This window comes from Heterocephalus glaber, unplaced genomic scaffold, assembly GCF_053883595.1.
Source record: "Heterocephalus glaber isolate CG9 unplaced genomic scaffold, H.glaber_assembly_v1.0 deba00001600, whole genome shotgun sequence".
NCBI lineage: Eukaryota > Metazoa > Chordata > Mammalia > Rodentia > Bathyergidae > Heterocephalus > Heterocephalus glaber.
In genome coordinates, this window is record NW_028258372.1 from 36738347 (window position 1) to 36761339 (window position 22993).

Below are 22993 nucleotides of genomic sequence, written 5' to 3' on the forward strand. Positions count from 1 at the left end.
GCCAGATCCTGGGCTTTGCTCATCTCACCCAGACAAAACCAAGGCAAGGCAGAGCTGCCTCACCTCCCTGCAGACCTCCCAAGCCTTCCTGTTCAGGGTGTACAGTCTCAGGGTGGATAAAGCCCTCCCATCCCAAAAGGTGCCTGTTTTGGGGGACCCATTAGGTGACATCCAAGTGCAGAAGGGATCACCAGCAGGCTAAATTCAGACTAAGGAGTGAGGCCCATTGAAATACCCTCCAGGAACAGAGGGTTTCTCGGCCTTCTAAAAACATTCATTATGCAATATTTTACAGTTACTCAGAGGTTAATGAGGAGGTTACTTTTAAAACAGCCTTACACATGTACTGTTTCCCCTCAGATTTTTCCATGGCACATCTCCTGGTACACTACAGCTTACTCATGGCACCAGCCGTGGGGCAAGCTCAGCCCAAGTGGTGATGCCTTGTGCACAGGTGACATTACTGTAGCCCCTGATGTTTGCTTTGACAAGTCCCAGACCCCTTAAAAAGCCACAGTATATTTGCACAACTCCTTTACATTCTTATCTGACTGTTTCTGACCTTGATGCACTGGAGCACAATGCCAGGCCAGATTTGAAAGCCAACGCCTTGTTTATTTGCATGTCTTTATCCATCTGTGTGTTTGAAGCAGTTAATATACTTACTTATTTGCAAAGCCAAAAGAAAGATAATATTATACATCAGGAAGTCTGGCTCCTAGTCCTCTCTTTCACTTTGCTTCCACCACCAATGTTAATAACCATTCTGATGAATTCTTTTTCCTTCCCTTGTTTATTTATATGAATACAAAAACATAAACACTTATTTAAAATATTTTGACTGACGTGAAGATAACGCAATGAAGACAAATGCAAAACCATTTTTAATGAGCTGGTAGCACTCTACTCTTCCAAAAAAAAGATCTTAATTAAGAGCATATGTTAATGGTTCACTTCTCAGCATAAAAGCTTGTTAAAATCAATTGCCTGGAAATAAAATACAAAGCTTAAAAAAAAAAAAGTGAGCTTACAGCTAGGCCTGCTGGCATCTACCTGTAATCCTGGCTCTCTCAGAGGCCAGGGCGGGCGGACTGCAAGTTCGATCCTGGCCTGGGCAGCTTAGTGACTTGGTGAGATCCTGTCTCAAAAAGCAAGGGCCAGGGATTTAGCTCAGTGGTGCCGCCACCTGCTTCGAAAGCGCAAGGTCCTGAGTTCAATCCCCAGTGCCAAAAAAAAATAAAAATAAATAAAAAACAAAAAGGGCTGGGGCTGTTTGGTTCAGTTTGGTTCAGCCCTGGACTCAATCCTCAGTACCACAATCAGTCAATCAATCAACCAATCAGTCAATAGGTAACTCAGCCTTGGGGTGTGGCTCAGTGCCAGAGTTCTTGCCTAGCATGGAGCAGGCCCTGGATTCTATCCCTGCCCTGCAAAATTAATTAATTACTTAAAAAAACTAGTGACTCAGATTCTATATTCAACTTGTATTTTTCACTAATAAACTTCAGATGATACTTTGGGGGGTGATGGGGATGGGGGATTGGACCCCGGGAGTGCTGAGCTATGTCCCCAGCTCTATTTTTTATGTCGTTTTGAAACACCGTCTTGCTAAGTCACCCAGCCTGGTTGTGACCTGATCCTCGTGCCTCAGCCTCCCCAGTGACCAGGATCCACACCTGACGAGACTCAGAAAGCTGGTGAAGCTGGGGCCAGTGCCGCACCCCTGTAATCCCTGCGCTCTGGGAGGCTGAGGTAGGAGGAGCACAAATCCGAGTCCAGCCTAGTTAATTTAGATATTCAATGTCTCAAAATAAAAAAGGGTTGGGGATTGAACTCAGGACCTTTGCCCTGAGCTGAATCCCCAGAACTGAAGGGGGGCGGGGTAGGGAGTGGAGGAGAAAGGACAAGGAGGCAAAGGAGAGGGAGGAGGAGGGGAGGAGCAAGCCCGGGGCTCTTTCCTCTGCACTCAAAGCCTCCAAAGCAAGAGCAGCCGGGGCCACTGCTTGCACTAAATGTTCATTTTGCCTGCACTGCCGACGTGACTGCAGTTCCACACGTTTGATCCTAGTCAGGAAGGACCAGCGAGACAAGTGTGCACTTGGTATTTGAATCTTTACGAGAACAGAGATTCTCCAACCTTGGACGCCCCAATGATCTTTCTGAACCGTGCTGCTGGGGCTGCAGCTCAGCTCCCTGCTCGAGTGAATACCAGGCAGTCCTGGCCTTCTGAAAATTCCTGTCTGGCTGGGCCATTGGCAACATACAAACAAAGCCTAGAGGACGAGAAGCAGCATGCTAATGAGCAGAGCGTAGTACCAGAGCCAAACACTCCAAAGGCCAACAGACTGAACAAAGGGCCGTCGAGGTGCGAGTCCAGGGGCATTCACACACCAACCAGTGCATCTCCAGGCTCCTGTTCCTAGGTGCCAGAACAGAGCCCCAGCTCAGAGAGGGCAGCCTAGTGTGACAGGAGAAGCACTTTTTATTCTGAGGCAGAGTCTTGCTGACTCCTTAAGTCGCCTGGGCTGGGCTGGAATTTTCAGTCTCCCTGCCTCAGCCACCCAGAGTGCTGGGATTGCAACAGATGCCACCACATCCAGCAGTGGAGGCTAATCTGGACTGAGATGTTGGTACCGTCCAAGGATGCACCAGTTACCCAACAGGCATTATTCCACTTCAGCCTCACGGCACAGGGCATTGCGAATACAGTGGGGAACACGAAGCGGACACACGAAGCGGACACACCACTGCTCATCCACACACACGCACCTGTCAGGGGCGAGGCCCTGCCATCCGGGAGACCGGGAGGCTGATTGTGAGCTATGTGGAGGCAAAGGAAAAGGTGAAAGGGACAGAATTCCCCAGGGAAGGCTGGAGCCATCTGAGCGTGGGACCCAAGAGGAGGAGCAGGGAAGGCAGGGCTCCCTGCAAAAGCCCCTTCCTGCTGCACACAGAAGGGAGGAGAGCAGAGAGGGGCCGGGGCCCACATGTGGGGTCCCAGAGTCCAAATGACACATGAAGGTAGGAGACACCCAAAGGAGGCAACAAACTGGAGCAAAGCAGGGAAGGAAAGCAAGCTAAAGAAATGCCCAGGGCCAGGGATTTAGCTCAGTGGTTCCACCCTTTGTCCCTCAAGCACAAGGACCAGAGAGCGATCCCCGATACCAAAAACAAAGCCAAGAACTAGCCAGCTAGGCATGGTGGCGCCCATGCCTATAATCCCAGCACTCTGGGAAATTGAGGCAGCAGGATTGCAAATTCAAGCCCAACCTGGGTAATTTAGCAAAATCCTGTCTCAAAATTAAGCAAAAAAGAGGAGCAGGGATGTGACTCAATATGAAAGCCCTGGCTTTAATCCTCACCACGAAAGAAAGGAAGGAAGGAAGGAAATAAATAAATTATAGGCAGTCATCAGTGTGTTTTGGACAGTCATCCCAACCTTAGAAGCAGCGGGTCTCCTGGCCCAGTGTCCCGCACTTGGATCTCTGCTGCCCACCCCAGGCCTGGCTTCTCCACGGTGCTGGCGGAGGCCACAGTCACAGTGGAGATGGTGCTGAACCAAGTCTGCTGGCTCACCGGACTTAACTGAGGTAGGGGACACTTCTCCTATAGTGTCGGACCCTTTTCACCACTGCCTGTTCTTCAAAACTCTTTTCCTTGGCCTCCTGGTCACTTCTCTTTCCTTTTTTCTCTTTCTTTCTTTGTCTTGGGGAATAAAGCCAGGGTCTTTGCATGGAGCTCCATCCTCTGCCCTTTTACATTGTTTATTTTGAGCCAGTTATAAGAAGTTATAAGAAGGGTTGGGGACATCCCATCCCAGACACCCCTCTCTCAGAGCAGACACCCTGGGTTCAGTCCTCAGTACCACAAAAGAAAGAACTCATGAGGCAGGGATGCGGGGACCAAGAAGGGCAGGGAGGAAGTGGACAGGGCACTCTGGCCAGGTGCTAGGCCAACGACAGGAAATGTCATTCTAGGGTTTCTGGGAAGCTGTTCCGGTGTCTCAAGATAAGGACGGTGACAAAATAAAATGTATGTAGAGCTCCCGACACAGGGCAGAGGAGAGATGGATGGGTATGGAAAGGCCATAAAGGAGACCGTCAGAAAGTTGGTGAGCCATGCCTCCCCTTAGTGGCAAAATATGCAGCTATTAAATTCTCTGGTCAGTTTTATTTATTTATTATTTATCTTAGTTTTTAGAGACAGGATCTCACTTTGTGATCCAGGCTGGCTGTGAACTCATTATGTAGCTAGAACTTGTGGCAATTCTCCTGTCTCAGCCTCCGAGTGCTAGGATTACAGGCAAGCACAGCCCCCACGCCTGGTTCAAGGAAGTTTTAAGGAAAATAGTCTTAAATTAAAACAAACAACATGTCCAGTAAGCTGACGATGTGCTGCTTTTCAGAGATTAAAACCATAGAGTATATGCTCCTTTCAGTCCTCTTCATGTTAAAATGTCCTCCTATCTGAATTTATTCTCCCACTCGTGTCTCCGAATAAACACCTTGTCTTTCCCAAACCTAGGCCTGGAGACTTCATCCAGCCTCCTGCTGAGCCTGAGCCTGAGCCTGAGCCTGTGTTCCTGCAGGTAGCTGTCTTTCTTCGTTAACTCCCTCCCCTCCTCGGCCTCTGCCCCTCCTGTGTGCAAAAACAAGGCTATTCATATCTATCCTGGCTAATTTTTTTTCTTCCTGACCTTTGTTTTCTTTTTGTGCTAGGCATTGACCTCAGGGCCTTTGCACTGGGCTATATCCCCAGGCTTTCTTTATTTTTTATTTTGAGACAGGGTCTTGCTCAATTTCTAAATTGCCCAGGCTGAGCTTGAGCCTGTAATCCTCCTGCCTCAGCCTCCCAGAGTGCTGGTGTTACAGCGCGGCGCCCTCTTCAACAGTCTCAGACTAACCAATCCTTGAGCATGGCGTCCTAGCCCTTTTCTTCTGATCCTGCCAAATCTTACGGAAAAGCGGCCCCCTCCAGCGCCTCCCACACCCCAGATGCGGTCTGGAAGCACTAGGACCCTTCCTCTCAAAGGCCCCCACCTTCCCCCATACAACCGAGGCCGCATCAGAAGAGGGCAAAGCGGGCTAGGGTGGAGCCTAGTGATTGCCTAGCGTGAGCGAGACCCTGGACTCGCTCTCCAGCCTCACAAAAAACAAAACCAACAGAAAACCACTGCAACTGCGCTAGCGAGGGGAGCCTTCTCGGCCCCACTAGACTCTGACTGTATTGCCCCTAGAGGAATAGCAGCCAGAGGAGGCAGCAGGGCGCGGCTCCCACGCTGCCGCTGCTCTCAAAGGCTCCTCCTACCTCAGGGCCAGGCTCTCTGGCTCCCACGTCTGGCCTGGCCACTCGGCTTGGGTCACATGCTTCCTTCCTCCGCAGCTTCCAGAAAGCACAGGATGTGACGCTGGTATCCCACTAAGTGACAGTGTGAGGAACTGTGACGGGGGAGTGGTGGTTGACGGGTGGATTTGGGGAAGCCCGTCCTCCCATGGATGGAGAGAAGGGGCTGAAGAGAAGCTGTAGTCAGCCAGGCATGGTGACCCACATCTGAAATCTCAGCGCTCCGGGAGGCTGAGGCAGGAGAATCCCAAGTTAGAGTCCAGGCTGAACAACTAACTTAGCAAGGTCTTGTGTCAAAGTAAAAACTGAAAAAGGGCTAAGGATGCAGTTCAGTGTGAAGGGCCCTGAAATCAATCCCCAGGGGCGTCAAAGAAAAAGAACAAGAAGAAATTGAAAAAACTACTGAGTTATGATTCTGAAGCCCAGAGTGCGATCCTAAAGTTACTTGTGCGATTTTTTTTTCCCCTTGTGAAGGGGCAGGAGTGTTGATTATTTTAGGCATTAAAAGAACATTAATGACTACTACACAGGACAATGACCAAGTGCAACTGGGGGTTTAGAAAACAACAAACTATGGTGAAACCAAGTAAGAGAGAGAATTCCTGGACGTACAGGAACTGCTGGTCCCACCAGTACACTTTCTAGACTGGTACACGGGGTCCCTTCATAGCCTGCAGCTGGGGCCACAGGCAGAATGAGGCCTTCTGTAGTAGAAAAAGCGGAAAGGCTGTAGGGTAGGACAGCAGAATCTAGATCCTCAAGATTTCTGGTAACGGATGGTGTGGAAGGGCAAATGGTGTCACAGTTTCTAGGAACAGAAAATCCTCCTGGTGCATCTGTACAGCCAGGACAACTGCTAAAATCTTACAACACTTTTAGATCAGTTGGTAAATAGTTGCCATCCTGGCACCTCTTCCTAAGGTCAGTGCCTCCCTGACCCCAACTCCAGAGCCCCAAGACGCCCCTATACGGAGCCTGCCCTGTGGGGCGGTCCACGCAGTGCCAGGCCCTGTGTGCGGGTGGATGCGGGTGCCTTCCTCACTCCCGAATGCTTTGGCTCCGACGCTGGGTAAGAGCGGATCGCTCTAGGAAAGCAATTTCCCAGCGATTGTGCCAATCCGGGAAGCACTGGGAGGCCAGGCCGGCAGAGGGGAAGGGCGCCGCCTGGACAGCCCTGGGCTGGAGAGACCTGTGCGACACCGTGGCCAATGCCAAGAACGCGTATACGGTCCCCTTGCTGGGTCCCTAGCTCAGGGCTCCTACCCCTTGGGATCTCCCAAGGTATAAGCAGCATTTTTGTGTGCTAATGAGACGACAGGTGACTGGGGCCGGTGGCCAAAGGGACTTTCAGCCCTCATGCCACCCCTGCCCAGGAGAGAGGAAGGGCTGGAGGCTGAGTTGGTCACTAATGGCCAAGATGAGACTCATCTCGCCCACAAGCAGACGCCTCCATAAAACTCTCAGGACGGGGTCGGGAGAGGCCCACAGCGTGGTGCCCCGAGTCGGTCCGGGCCTCTGCTCCTCTTTCTCCAGCCTTGCCCCGTGCGCCTCCACCTTCAGGCTCCCCATCCATACCGTTCATTATATTCTGTATTAAAAAGCCAAGTCACTGCAAGCCTATCCCTGCGTCCTGCGAGCCATCCTGGAAAACTAACCGGGGCTGGGGGTGGGGGTGGGGGGCGGTGACAGGGACAGCGTGCTACTTGGCACTGGTAGCTGGAGAGGAGACAGACTTGTGGGACTGAGCCCTCACCAGCGGGACCTGAGTGGCTGCGGGTAGTTAGTGTCCGAATGGGCCTGAATCCTGAGACACCCAGTCAGTGAGTCAGGGAGAGGATGAGCGAGCAACAGTGTGGCTTTCACCATGTCTGGTTCCCCTCCTGTGCCGCCCCCATCTGTGACACATCCTACGTGTTGGGCGCGGTGGTGCACATCTGTATTCCAGCATGCTGGGAGGCTGAGCAGGAGGGTTGAAAGTTCAAGCCCAGCCTGGGCAACTTAACAAGACCCTGTCCCAAAATTTAAAAAAAAAAAAATTAAAAAGCAAAGCTGGGAAGCTCAGGATGTAGCTCAGTGCAGAGGCCCTGGGTTCAATCCCTAGTACCACAAAATAAAAAAAAAAATTAAAAAAAAAACACTCTTCATTTGGTATTTTTAGCAGTTATCAGCCAGTTTGATGTTAGGAAATCGTCAGCACTGTCTGTAATTTCTCTTTTACCCTGCACTGGGGAACCGTGATATTTAATCAAAAGTAAACATAAAACAGAAGATGAATAGCTAACTCAGATTTGCTTTGGATTACTTCCCATTCAACAAATCACAAAAGAGATTAGAGGTTCGGTGTGACCCAGAAAAAGTACAAAACCGAACGGACAGTGGCGACACAATCTATTTATAACTGTCCTCTTAGGAGGTGCTGCACTTTGCAAAAGGCCAAATGTTTTAGGAAAAAGCCAACCATGGCAGGGATCAAATAAGTCTAAGTGACTTGTGATTGCTTTTCATCAAGCAAAGTATTCGAAATGGATTCTGACCTCAAAGAAGCCTCTTAAACTTGTGATATTCAGCCTAGGACTATAACCATTCTTTAGCAATTTTGTGGTGTGAATTTTTATTTTTTCAGTGGTGTTAGTGCTGGGGATTGAACCCAAGGCTTTTCTCTCACATTCTAAACATGAGCTCTACCACTGAACTCTATCTTCTGCCTGGATTTTTATTTTTAGAAAGGAATTTAAATTAAGACAAGAGAAAAAACAGTTTGGTGGCTTTTCAGGAAGTTAAATGTAGAATTACCACTCAAACCAACAAGGAATAGATCCTAAAGAATTAAAAACAGGTATTCAAGTAAAAACTTACAGATCGAGGGCCAGGGATTTAGCTCAGTGGCACTGCGCCTACCTCTCAAGCACATGAGTTTGATCCCCAATACCCAAAAAACAAAAAAACTCACAGATTGAGATTCATATAGCCTTATTTACAGTAGCCAAAAGGTGGAAACACCCCAATGTCTATCAACTGATGTGGAATTAAGTAACGTACTACACCCACACGGCGGCATCTGAAGAAATGAAGCAGTGCTATGTGCTACAGCATGAATGTGCTTTTAAAATATTATATTTCATTATATTATAAGCAGAAGGAGCCAGACACAAAAGACCACATCGTTTACATTTTATATGTGTGAAATTTCCAGAATAAGCAAAGCCATGTGGACAGAAAGCTAGGTGAGAGAAGGGAGTGGCAAGCTGACCAGCCGGGCTCCCCTTTCCCGGCGATGAGAACGTTCTGGAACAAGTGGTGCTGATGGCTGCTCCACAATGTGAATGTACGAAACCCCATGGAAGTGTACACTGCAAGTTGCCAAACTGATGAATATTATGGTATCTATATTGTGCCTCAACAGTTTTTCTTAAGGCAAGAGAAGGCAACTGGGTCTGGGTTTGAACCCTGAAGGCATGGTCTAGTGTCCAACAACTCATGGAGGACACAGCCTGATTTTAGGCTCCCTCCTGGGAAAGCAGCCAGCCTCTGGCCCCTTAAAGCAGCAACACTTCCTCCCCAGAGATTTGGTTGCTTTGTTTTTCTTTTATGGTGCTAGGAATTGAACCCAGGCCTCTTAGAAGCACTCTATCACTGAGCCATATCTCTAGGCCCCTCTGATTAGGTTTTGAATCTTCAATATTAACTTCTTTTTTTTTTTTCTTCAGTACTAGGAACTGAATCCAGGGCTTTTTGGGGAGGAGCAGTTCTTGCTAAATCACTAAATTGCCCAGGCTGGGCTGGAACTTCAGATCCCCTTGCCTCAGCTTCCCAGAGTACTGAGGTTACAGGAATGTGCCACTCTACTTGGCTAATATTTAACTTCTTTAATCACACTGAAGAGTACGAAGTATTTATTTTCCTGAAACTTTATGTAAAGGAACTAAGGACAAACTACTTTTACATATAAAAATTACTTTTTGCTAAGGGGAAAAAAAATTATTTACTTATAACAAAAGAATTGGTCCTCCTCTGGTTTGTTTTTGGATTTTTTGAGACAAGATCTCACTATATAGCCCAGGCTGACCTCCAACTCAGGGTCCTCCTGCTTCGGCCTCCTGAGTGCACTGAATTATGCAGCCAAACGTAGCTTTGCTGTTCTCTGCCTTAAATGATAAGCTTGTAACAAGGCACAAGCCAAAGAAGCTTCATGTAAAATGGCTGCTGGACAGCCACAGATTTTGATTTTTGTTTGTTTGCAGTACAGGAGGCTGAACTCAGGCCCTTCATAATGAGCTACATCTGTAGCCCTTTTTAACATTTTTAAATTTTGAGACAGGGTCTCACTAAATCAGTAAACTGCCCCATCTGGGCTCAAACTTGTGGTCTCCTGCCTCAGCCTCCCAGAGGGCTCTGATCACAGGTGAGCACCACTTCTCCTGGCCACAGATTATGACTTGAAGCCTGCTGGAGTTACCAGTGTTCAGGACTGGAGAGTAAGAAGAGGCCAGGAAGCACGGTCTGAGGTTGTGTGACTCCTCACCAAACCAACAGTCTCTGGCTTGTCGTGTCAGCCACCTTCACAGCTGAGTGTGCACAGCACACACCTCTGCAGTGTGCACTGCAGGAACAGGAACATCTGATTTCTTCTCTGTGGAAAATCTAGAAAACTCTTTCTCCAAAGAGAAAAACATACAACTTTCGGATTTCCTACAGATTTCTGAGTCAAAAACAACATCTAAGGTTGCTATTTTAAAACCAAATTAGAGAACTTCTTTATGACAGGAAACTGTCCTAACAATGACACCTTATTTCCTGAAAACTACAAGTAAATTCCACACATTCCCATGTTTACCAAAGCCAGGGCCACCATTCCCACATCTGAGTCACGTAAGTGCGTATTTCATATATCTTTAGCACATTTGGCATTCTGAGGTCTTCTTCAATGTTTTGAACAACATCAGAATTGACATAAGTGAAATAAATCAGACATACAAGCTCAAATGTTGCATGGTTTCTCCTGTATGAGAAACACAAAGAACAAAACAGAAAGGATAAATAGGAAATATAGAGAAGTTCAAATACTTCCCCAAATTACAAATTCTGTTGTTTTAAAAAAGTATTGCAATACATGCACTCATTGGTTTCATTTATACTACTGTTTTATCTTAGTTCATTGAAAAGAAAGATTTGTGTTATTATGTTTCTTTTTTGTAAGTCTTTTTGGTTTATGTTGTATATTCTGAGTAACAACTTTGAAGATAATGATACACCACGTAATAACTATTATTATTCTCTTATTATTATTATTTGTTTTTTTGGTACTGGGGATTGAACTCGGGACCTTGTGCTTTCAAGGCAGGTGGCGGAACCCCTGAGCTAAATCCCTGGCCCCTATTCTCTTATTATTTGATTTTGAAATTTTGTTTTATTTTTCCATAAAATAAAAATTTTTTAAAAGAACTGGACAAACTAAAAAAAAGTAAAACATTAACACTTGAGAAAGGCTTATCCGATCCCTATTTGATTTTTACTGAAGGGGTCCTTAGAAAAGTGAATCTTGTAATACTAATGTCAACACGTATTCCTAATAAAGTTTTCCCGTCATCTGGAAACATGGTGTAAATCTGTTTCCCTTCTTGGCCCAGAAGAGGAGTGAATAGCCATGAAACAGCCCACAGACACTGCAGTGTTTGCACTTATTAAACAGAAGGAACAGGGAAGAGTCAAGGTCTCAGCAACCGGACCCCAGCAGGGTTCCCTGAAGGCCCAGCCCGTCAGAGAGGGTCCCAGGCTGGGACAGAGCCAGGGACGAAGCCCTGTCTCCCTCCTGGAGGGGCACAGGCATCCACACAGCCGAGACGCTGCTCAAGTTTAACTCAGCATTCCCGGCCCTCCTTGACACTCCCTTCTCCTAGTAACACGATTAACATTCCTCAGACCCCTCAGCACTGCTGGTCTGGTCAGTTTTGCTGAATTTACACCCCCTGGTTTTCTGGGTCATCATTGTTTGAGCAGGAGACATCCTAGGTAGTCACATAACGTGTTCTGTCTGCTTTGGTGCTGGAGGCCGTGTGCGTGCTGAGGCCATGTGCCCCACCACTGAGCTGCATGCACAGTAAGGACAGGGCCACACCAGCCCAGAGCACGTTTGTCAGTGTTTCGGTCACTTACCCCGTTTCTAACCTTTGCTTCCCTTTGGCAGGAAGGGCTCAGCCTGAGATGCAAGGTCTGGTCTGAGGGAGCACCAATTTTCACCTTGGAATGTACCTGAGGGCATTTCCAAGAATGCCATTACAAAAAAGGAGAAAAAGAATAAGTAAAAAGAAAGACAGCCCACTTTTCTACCCACACGGCAGTCCAGTCATAGGCCTTGTGGAGATGCCTGGCCAGATGGTAGTTACAAGTGAGAGCTCTGGGTTCAAATTCCAGGCACCTCCGCTCTACAGATATGTTACTATGGGCAAACTGCTTCACCTCTCCAAGCCTCGATAACTTTCATCTGTAAAATACAATAATAAAAGTTCCTACCTTTCACAGAAAAGATCTTATCGAAAAAATTAAAAATTGAAAAATGACTGTGCATGTTAAGACAGGAGAATGTGTATGCTGAGCACTTTTAAAAAGCTGACTGCTATTACGTCTCATTCCCCAGACCCCTGCCTTAGTTAATGTAGCTTTAAGAGCAGGAGCAGAGGAACCGGAAACCTCGGTGGAGGAAGAAGGGCACCGGAAGAAGACCGCAGGGTGGAGGAAGAAGAAGGAAGGAAGAAGCAGATACATTTACAATGTGAGGTGGAGAAGCTAGAGATACATACGCAAAGATCAAAGCTTCTGAGCCTAGCGAAGGAACAGGTGAGTCCCAGGCAGAAAGGCTGAGAAGATGCTGACTAAGGAGCAGGTTTCCACTTCGCAGGGCCTGCCGGGACGCTTCCGCCTCCACTTCCTCTTCCACACTGATTGTCCAAAGGTGTAGGATTGAGCCCCATGGGAAGCGCACGTTTGTTCCTATTAAAGAGCCACTATAGGAGGGAAGGAGGTCTCTAAATTGATGAGTTAACTCACATGTAGTCGCCACCACTATGACCACATTCCCACAAAGCTCTGAAATATATTTCCCAAGCTATGAGAGGTAACAGGAGCTGAGCCGCTTGATGTATCTGAAAACAGGCAGATGCTCTATGAATATTTCGAGTTTTGTGCCCCCCCCATACTGTGGATTTAACACAGGCCTTTGCACGTCCTAGGTAAGTATTCTACCACTGAGTTAGATCCCCAGCCTAAATATTTGTTGAATGAATAAATAAATGTTTGAATGAAGGAGGGATAAATATGCTCATGAATAATGGAGAGTAAAGCAGCAGTGAGATTCTCAATATGCAAGAAATTTCTATTCCCCTCTAGGGTCTTGTACCCTACGGACCAGGCTATCCAATGTTTCCGGCTTCGCAGTCCATAGTCTCCAATGCAGCTGCTCAATTCTGCAGCACAATTTGAAAGCAGCCACAAACAAACTGGAAGTGAATGGACAGACCTGTGTTCCGATAAAACTTCATATATGTACACAGAAATTTGAAGTTTATGATTCTCATATGTCATGACTTATTTATGTTTTCCCAACCACTTAAAGGGTGTAAAAATCATTCTTACGTCACAAGGCTCAGCAAAGGGGCGATTGACCCTTTGAGTTCCTGTTGCCAACTCCTGCATGAGGAAATGATGAGACAAGTGAATGGGGAAGTGGAGACACAGAAACTCGCTGAGTGTCAGTGTGTTCCAGGACAGTGCCAAGCGCTGCTGAGAACCCAGCAGGGAAGAAAACCAGGCAAACTCCCGCCTCCGAGGAAGTCATGTTTTAAACAGGAGAACCGATCACAAACGAGATAACTGCAGGCTGGGAATTTGGAGCGGAGGAAATGAACAGGATAATGAATCAGGCCAGGGGAGGCCATTTCCCAGAGGCAGGAGTCTCTCTGCTTTCTTGTTTGTGACCGTGTTTAACCCACTGGACACCCCATGGAGCACAGTGTCCAGTTTGGAGAAGGGAAAGTGAGGCCTGAGGTCTCACAGCTGAGAACTGGAGAAGCCAGGCCGCCCACCTGGGTGCGGTTGCCAATCTGAGGCACTGTGGAATAAGTGGAAAGGAGTGGTTCCGCCACCTGCCTTGCAAGCAGAAGGACTGAAGTTCGATCCCCGGCACCAAAAGAAAAAAAAGAAGGCGGCTCACGAGATGAGAGCCTGGGGTCTCTGACGCAAATCCTTACCTACGCTGACTCCTTGAGGCCTTGGTTTCAAAAATGGAGAAAGAGGGTAACTATCAGGATGGATGTGACCTAGAAGAAGCAGTGGACGCTCTAGTCAGCGGTACCTGGCCCACAGTTCAGTGGATGTTTTGAATATATTCCCTTTTTCCCAGAGAGCGCTAGCTGCCCTCTTTTCCTGCAGCGAGTGAGTGGTTCCTAAACAAGGCATGCCCAAACTGTTGTGCATTCTGCCTCTTCCAGTGTTGCCCTCTTCATTTAATTATTATTCCAATTAATCTGAATTGCTGGTTGCCTACGCTTTGCAAACGCAGGACAGAAGGCCACCAGGAGGGATTAATGCTTCGAAATTAACCTCACACACTAAACAACACACCGAAATGTTAGTGTTGTCGTGCCTAACCAAAACTGTAGCTATGTCCTTGGACATGGCCTTGTGGCAAAGTTTTTATTGGGAAATGAAATGCCAGATGATAAGCATAAAAAAAATCTCAGACTCCAATGTCATTGCAGCATATTCTCATTTCCCATTATCTACGTTTATCTTGAGCTTAGCAAACCCTAAGAGGTGATATGTCTGGGAAGCTGTTCTGCAGTAAAGACTACACAAAGCACTTTTAACTTAAATTTTACAAGTTGGAGCCCTACTCTGCATTAATAATAAGAATTGTGGGAGGCCGGAGATTTAGCTCAGCGGTTCCACCACCTGCCTCGCAAGGTCCTGAGTTTGATCCCTGGCACCAAAAAAAAAAAAAAGAATTGTGGGTTTATGGTTATAGAGAGAGAAAAACAAGGAAAGTCAGTTTTCCATGTACATTCAAAGGACGTAACATTTAATTACAAAGTAAATAATATTTGAAAGTATATGAATTTCTAGGAGGAAAAAGAATCTCATGGTTATGGGGTTTTTTTGTTTGTTTCTCTGTCTGTTTGTTTGCATTGCTGGGGATTAAACCTAAGGCCTCACACATGCAAGGCAAATGCTATAATTCCCCGTGATAGGAGAAGAATTTTAAAATTAACACTATGGTTTCCTGCATAATCAAAATAGTGCTTTACTTATGAGTAGGAAGTGGAAAAGAAAAATTTCAGTAGATTAAAGATATAATATACATTTAGGAACTGGCAGAATATATGAAAATTTAATAGCTGGCAGAAGAGCCTCTGCTGGGAAGTCACTGAGTGAAAATGAGAGAGTACCAATCTTCTCTATGAGCAATGCCCAGTGTGAAGCACTACGGAAATTTCCAGTAAATCAAGGTTTTTCTCTCAGTTCAGTGTATCGCTGTGAGTCCCAGCAGAGAAAGCACTCACACCCTCAACTCCCATAATACCCCAGGACGGCTGGGGATGTAGCTTAGTGGTACAGTGCTGGCCTAGCAGGCAAAAGGCTTGCGGGGGAACCACGGTACCACCTCCAAAAGCAACAACAACAACAAAACCCAAAAAGGATTTAAGCAAGAAACTATTTATAAAGGTAGACGGAGTTCAGGGAACTCCCCAAAAGAATGCTGGCTCCTGGGGTGGTAAGCGGTAGAAAAGGTGTGGCCACTGGAATCCTAACCAGCCTGAGGGGGGAAGAGGGATCTTTGATTCAGGACACGGTGGAGCCGAGATGACACAGTCTGTTGGGGTCCCAGGGAGAGGCAGGGTGGGGAAGTGAGAGGCACAGAAAGGAGGGTGGAGTGAACACAAGATTCTCAGCACACAGACATTCTTTCCCTGTGTGTGTTTTCCATACCTCAGAGGAGCTCAATGCAATATCAACCTTCAGAGGCGCTGTGTTATATGAGTCATGTGCCAAGGGCTTAGAACAGCGGTGAACCTATGGCACGCATGTGCAGCGGGCACACAGACCCTCCTGTGTAGGCCCACGAGCCAAGTCACCCCAGCAGCCAAGCATTGGATATTCAGCTTAGTTGCACTGTTGGCACTTGTAATAAGTAAGTGGGTTTCGGGTTGCAGTTTGGGCACTCAGGCTCTAAAAGGTTCGCCATCACTAGCTCAGAACTACCTTTTTTTACCCAGTGTCTCATTCAGTCCGGGCTGGCCTTGAAATCACTGTGTAGCCCAGGCTGGCCTCAAACTCTCAGCAATTCTCCAGTCTCAGCCTCTGGAATGCTGGGACTAAAAGGTGTTCCACTACGTTTCCCTCTTTAGCAGACTTATACTCATTTCGGAAGTTTTCTGTCCAGCTCCTCCTATTTGTTTAGCACCTTAGATCTGCAGCACTCCCAATTCTGGTCCACTGTTAAATTCCTTAGTATTATTTTATGGGAAATAGCCTGCTGGTCACCAAGAATTTTCACATTCACTTTTACTTTCCAGAATTACCATACTCTTTTCCATTTGAGGTCCAAGACTTCTGCAAAGAAGATGGTACCCTGGAAAAAAGTCATGAACTGTACTTCACAGCAAGTATTCAAGATGTACAAGCCAGGTGTGGTGGTGCACATCCGCAACCCAACATTGGGAGGCTGAGGCAGGAGGATCCAAGTTTGAGCCCAGACTGGACAACTTAGCAAGACCCAGTCTCAAAGTAAAAAATTAAAAAAAGGGGTCTGGGGATGGACCTCGACACTCCCTGGTGTCATCCCCAATATTGGGCCCCCCCCAAAAAAGTAAAGTCTATTTCCTCCACCTTGAGTCTTGGTTGGTCCTGTGGTTGGGGAACAAATATGTCGCAAGCTGTGGCTCTTGCTGCATGTGGATCCCTGAGACCCCAGAGCCAGTGGGAACAGGTGGGCACCAAGTCTCCCCCGGAGCAGGGGAGGGCTTCTGGGATTGTGGGCTGTCTACCCCATGGCCCACCCCAGACTCAAGGCAGAGCTGCTTAGACCAGAACCATCTCACCACAGGAGCACAACAACATACGTGGTTGTCTTAAAACAATAAATGTTGGGAGAGAGGAGAGAGGATCTTTACCAGCAAAACTACATGATTAAAATGGGCTGTCAGAATGCTACACTGTTCCGAACGCTACAATGACATTAATTCTTGTCTGTGGACCTGTAAAGCGCATCTTAGTTAAAGTCAAATCTGCCAAAGTCTTCATTTCATTTTGCCCTGACAGACAAGACAGTGACTGAAAGCTGACTGAGAGCACCGAGGCCTTGGAGGGAGAAGGGCCAAGATGAACCCAACGTTTACTGAGCATGCGTGGCCTGCCCATGCTGTCTTAGTCTGTGGGGTTACAGAGATCACTAAACTACTCAGACTCTAACTAAAACTTCTTAAGTCGGGGAAATGGAAAAACACGAGTAATTCAATGTTTAAAATAGGGTCTGGTAATTGTTACGAAGGAGAAGGGCCTGTTAGCTAAAGGTGGAGTGGGGGAGGGGAGGAAAGCACAGCCCGGAGATCCTCCCAGTTCAGTCAGGCCTTGAAAGACAATAGGAGTTCACTGGGAGAGGAGGGGTAGCCAGGGCAAAGCCGGAAGGACAGGCCCAGCCAGGGTCCCGTCCTATCCACAGGTGCGGCTGTGAATGGGGAAGAGGCAGACCCGAAAGCAGCTGCAGGGGCAGCAGGGAAGGTGCTGGGAATTGCAGTGCACTCAGAGGTCATGCTAAGAAGGGTGAATTGCATTTGGAAGGTAAGCGAGAGCCGATGAAAGTATTTAAGGTGAGAGAGACAGCATAAGGAGTTTTAGAAGCTCAGTTCACTCAACTTGCAGCAATGAGGAGGAGAATAAAAGGAAATCAACCGGAGGAGGAGACGGTGTGTAAGTTGCAGCAGCACTGAGAACGTAAATCAAACAAAAGTTGCTGGTTTTAGTTTTCGTTTTGGTGCTTGGGTGGAACTCAGTTCACACGTTCTGCCGCTGAGGTACACCCCAACCCCTATGTCTGACAAGCTGATCCCCATGTGTGTGGTGGCCAGCATCTCATCAGGCATAGACCTATGCTGGGGTGGATGCAGATGTACTGCTCTGAAGGTCAGTCGAGAGACGGAAACTGGAGACGCAGGTTTGGAGCAATAAACACAGAGGCATCCCCAAGGCCTCTGCACCTGCGCCTTTGGGAGGCTCCTCCGGAGGTTCCACACCTGTAAAATGAAGGCATTTGTCATTACATGGCAGGCTTGTGGCCACATACAAAGTTACATGTAGTAATGTGAAACACAGTAGGCACTGAATAGGCACAGTAGGCACAGTAGTGCACATGATAGGCACTGAACATCTGCTAGTTTATTCTGAATGAGAATACGTTGGAGAATTATTAAAAGTGGGAAAAGACTCAGGAAGGGGAGATTTGGGGAGCTTCAGTATGTAAGAAAAAAGCTAAGAGACCTGCAAAGAAAACTACTCTTCAGCAAGCTACTTTACTAATTACAGTGGACCCTTGACTTACGAACTCAATTCGTTCACGAGGGCTGGTTATAACTCAAGTTGGTCAACTGACGGCTTGGGTTCCTCTACATAGCCCTCAAAGTCTCTCTCCTATACACAGGCAGATCTCAGGGTCCTTAGAGAGGCATTGGCCTGGGATTTCTCAATTAACCCCACACGGGAAAGGATGTTGTAATGTTCCTTTCAGAACTCTGTAACGGTTAAATCTGTATCTGAGACCTTCTGGAAGCACAAGTGGCCAGCATTCAGTTTGAACTCAAGACTTTGGTTGTAAGTTAAAAACTAAAATTCTGGTCATAACCCAAGTTGTTCATATGTCAGGCTAGTGGTAACTTGAAGGTCCACTGTAATATTTACTTACTCAGTTTTCTAAGTTCCTATAAATCAACCCAATAAAAAAAACTTTTAAAAAAAATAAATAAAAACTTCTAAAATTTAAAGAAAAACAATTAAGAGCATTCTTAGAAAAAAGTTACATAAATTGTAGTATAGTTTATAACTGAGGCGATGGTTTAGAGTTGGAAGAGGGATAGAAAGAATGTTTACCAATTAGGAAAAAATGCATCAATTGTTAAGAGATCAGATTATATAAAAAAATAAGACTGTCCCTTAGGGAAGAAAAAGAGATCAGATCACATGAGAATGTTTTTAGAACTTCCTTCCTTAATCCATTGCAATAAATATGTATTACTCATATGTACACACTGGACAAATGGCCCATCTAAAAAAAATGCAAATACATAAAAGAAATTGCAGAATATTTCACTTGGGGGAATGAAGAAGAAGCTGCTTGCCTTACTTTCAACACCACTGACAATATGACCCCTACCTGCCATTCCGAGCTTGTTTGTGAAGATTCCTTCTCTTTGCCTGTCCTCTGGCCAAACAGGACTTCCCAGATTGACGTGAGTGCTCCCCGCCTGCCTCTGCCTTTTCCCTCTGCTAAACACTGCCTTTCCAGAGAGCCACACCTTACCCCTGACCCAAACCTGTCTGTCCGAACACTGCCAGTCCCACCCACACTCAGCATCCCCTGACCCACTTGGATATAACTGCTCATCTCTCTGTTCAGTGACGCAGCCTTGTGCTTCCTTCGAGTCATTGTTATTTCACTCTATGCCAAAATATTCAGCTGAGGTCAGCCCTACAGACAAGCTTGGGATGGGGCATAAGGACCTTGAAATCATTGCAAAACTGTACACCTATGTACATGTGTGCATGATGAATCCCCCTACCAGGTTCCCAAATCTTCCATGACCCATCCCCCAAGTTAAATTAATTCTCCTTTGGTCCTTTTGTCCCAACCACTGCAGGGACAAAAGGCCCAAAAGGACTCCAGAGACCTTCAGGATTTAACCAACTCAGTGTCTCCTCGGTGCCCAGAGCAGGCATCAGTCAGCTGAATAGTCACACACTTGCTGTTTACCGAGAGGGGCAAGTTTGAAAACGAAAGAAGGAAAAGAAAACTCTGAACTCCTCCAAACCGAAGAGTCTGCACCATCCAAATGAGAACAAAAGTGAAAGTGAAATTACTGCATTTTTCTCTAAAACCACAAGCCCTGCCTACTATCAAGGCTGGGACTGAGGTTCGAGGATCTGGGATCAAGGGCTTTAACCTCAGGCCACCCCTAACACAGTGATCTTGGGTCATAATTCTCTGAAACTCCCCACACCTCATTTCCTATGCATGCACCACGGAGAATAATTCTTGCCCCTTATCTCCCAAGTAAGGAGGCTGCAGGGAAAACAGATGACACGCAGAATGCTTTTTGAACACTTCATTAGGCAGAGTCTCCCAGTCCTTTCATCAGCGAGTCTGCGGTTGCAAAGGCCCGCTCGGCCGCAGTGGTTGTTTTGATGTCCTGGCTTCTTTCAGGTCCAAAATATTTCCAAATGTGCTCAAATTCAGCGCTGACGGTAAGAACATCTTGGGCTGGAATGCATTCTGACCACACTCCAGAGCAGCATTTCTCAACAATTTTTAACCCACATTTCCATTTGATAAGTATTACAAATCTCACTCCTTTCTAAATTTTTGTTATGAACAGGAGAGATGATTGTTTCCCTTTTTCAAAGTATACAGTTTTATAATAAATAATGCTCAGAAGACGAAAAAAAAAAAAAGGAATGAACTGCCAACTTGTACCAAGGTGAATAATTCTCAAATGCATTCTGCCCAGAGAAAGAAACCAGTCCACAAAGAGTATGTGGTGTTTGTCTGCATTCATATCCATTTCCAGAAAAGCAAACTGGGTTCTATGGAAGATGACGGAGCACCACTGCAGGGGACAGAGGGGCAGGAGAGGCTCTGGGGGCATAGATGTGCTTCCTCTGAACTGAGATGTCGTCACAGTACACCTCGGTCAAATCTCACCAGGTACGTGTAGCTTATGGTATGTTACTTATGCAGCAATAAAGTTATTTTTTAAAATTGTTACACCACTGAGCCTTCTTGTCTGAACTACATCCCTCCGATCCACCCGGTCCCCATAAACATGGTCTATACAGTGAGCATGTGACCCATACTGCCCCTTAGCACCCAAGGAACTCGGCATAGCAAGCGCAGGCCCCTCCCTGCACCCAGGACCCTCCCACGCTCTCTCTGTTAATGCCCTCATCCCAGACACAGCCCGGGGTCCTCTCCGCAAGGCGACCTGAACCCACTCCAGCCCAGCCTGCGCTCCAAGCTCCTGGCACGTTTCTAGCTTTGCACTGATTTTATCTCCGGGCTCCCAATCTCCCGCAAGAGCCTAGAAACCCCGAGGGGCTCCAACTCTTTTTGTGTGCCTTGGACTCCTCTGGCAGCCTCTTCTCAAAACAAGGTGGAAAACACAGGCATACGCAGAAAACCACGACATACAGTTATCAAATTGTTAAAACATATTTCATGGGGTAACACGTGTGCCTTTTTATTGATGTATTCAGTGACAAGATCTACTGGCAGGCCAAAGTATTACCATTATTTCCAAGTGGTGATATGTGTAAACACTGTTTCAAGACAAATGTAATAGCTCTAATATACGAAAGTACCTGATTTCTCCTGGTGACAGTCACAAGTGTAGCTAGTGCTACTGTGGTTTGTCACCACCATTCATAACGGAAGGAAATACTGTAGTGCAGTTAGAAGCCAGTGAAGAAGTAACCTTTTTCCCACCCAAGGTCACAGGGCCTCTGAACTTAAGCCAAGGACAAGGCTCCAGGGAAAAATGTTCAGAGGGGCTGTGTCCTAGTTATCTTTGTTCCCAGTGCTCTGAGCACACAGGGAGAAGCCTCATACCCAGCTGCAAAACAGGACAGCACAGCTGTCCCTGGCTCTCTGAGAGGGAATTGGTCCTAGGGCCCTGAGGATAGCAAAATCTGCTGATGTTCCAGTCCCTTGTGCTTGAGATACTATCAAAAACCTGGGTGAATGTTTAAATTTAAAAACCTTATTACAGTAAAAGACATATTGTCATTAATCCCCTTTAGTGAGTGTCTTTAGTTGCCCTCATGGCTGCCTTTATGTCCTGAATGGATTCAGAACATTTACCTTTCATGGTCATTTTGACCTTGGGAATGAGCCAAAAGTTAGCTGCACAGTGCCATATCTGGTGAATAGGTGAGTGAAGACACACCATAATCTTTCTTTCTTTCTTTTTAACAGAAATTGCTGTAAATGCTTTGAATTGAGACTCTCAAAAGATGACTTAAGGCCAGGAATTTAGCTCAGTGGTTCCTCCCCCTGCCTCGCAAGCACAAGGACCTGAGGGTACAAAAAAAAAAAAAAGAGGACTTAAGAAAGTGATAATAACTATGGGATAAGTGTGTTCAAAGAGAGAGGAAGTATTTTGTGGGGGATTAATGACAATATGTCTTTTACTGTAATAATTTTTTATTTTTAATTTAAATATTCACCATACTTTTATCATGCCTCATAAAATGGTGTAGTATTTGCCTATAACCTACATACATACTCCTTATAACTAATTAATGTAAACACTATACAAATAGTTGTTATGATTTACTGCTTGGGAATCAAGAAAAATAGTGTGTAGATAGATGTTTAGTACACAGGCATAAATACATTTTCCATCCTCAGGTGGCTGAATACATGGATTTAGAATCTGAAGACATGGTAGATCAACTGTAACAACAATAACAATGTTAAGAATAAATTCAAAAGCAAAGATAAATAATCACTTCTGTCAACTACTTTAACCATCACTACTAGGATGCTTACACCTAAGTATATCCTGGAAAATGGCTCACTGAGCGCCAGGGAATTCCATGTACACCTACCTACCTGGAAGCATATCATTCTCTTGCTACCTGATAACATATTCTTCAGTTCCTCAGAGCATTAGCAGAAAACCATGAAAAGAAATGTATAAAGATTGGGAGGATTTGAAGGAGGAAATCAGTTTCCTTACTTGCTACATGCAATGTGATCTTCAAATGAATCACACAAATCTCTCAATACATAAGAAATGTAAGAAATTCCCTTCACTCGGTCTGTTTCTTCCCACTACAGCAAGGAGTAATGCAGGATGTTTCGTCCCAACCACGACCCTCTTAATATTACTAAATACTTCCTTTCTTCTCTTTGTTGTTGCAGTTATTGTCATGAGCATTTCATAAGAGTGTAAAATAATGAAATAACTTCAAGTAAACTGGAGTAACAATCAAGCACACATATGGTGAAAAAATCCAGGTCACTGTGAGTTTTCACATGACCTCTTTGATCTTCCACTGCGCATTCCCTCACCCATACCTGGGCCCTGGTGTTGTCCAAGAGCTCGGGCTCATGTTCATTCTGATGGCAGCCATAGGACAGACAGGAAACTCCACTACCCCCACTGTCTAACCATACCTTTAGCATCTGATGTGGATTGGTTTCTTAACTTCCAGCACACTCCTAAAGAACTAAGGTGAGTAAAATTTTTTACCTTGAAAGCTCTTTTTCACTCTTACCCAAGAAATTTATGGGCTGTAAATCAGCCAAATTCTAAAGCTCATTGAGCAAGCATGTTGGTCCATCCACAACCCCATCCTGTTGTAGGTCTCCACACCTGCTATGTCTCCA

The 22993-nt window shown here is 46.1% G+C and overlaps 1 long non-coding RNA gene across 1 annotated transcript; it reads left to right on the top strand.

Annotated features, from left to right (window-relative positions):
- The first annotated feature begins 3171 nt into the window (after positions 1-3171).
- On the top strand, positions 3172-16227 carry LOC147823171 (uncharacterized). The gene is made up of 3 exons (XR_015444209.1): positions 3172-3590; positions 11528-12177; positions 15912-16227. It is a non-coding gene; the product is annotated as an uncharacterized LOC147823171 (long non-coding RNA).
- Positions 16228-22993: the final 6766 nt, after the last annotated feature.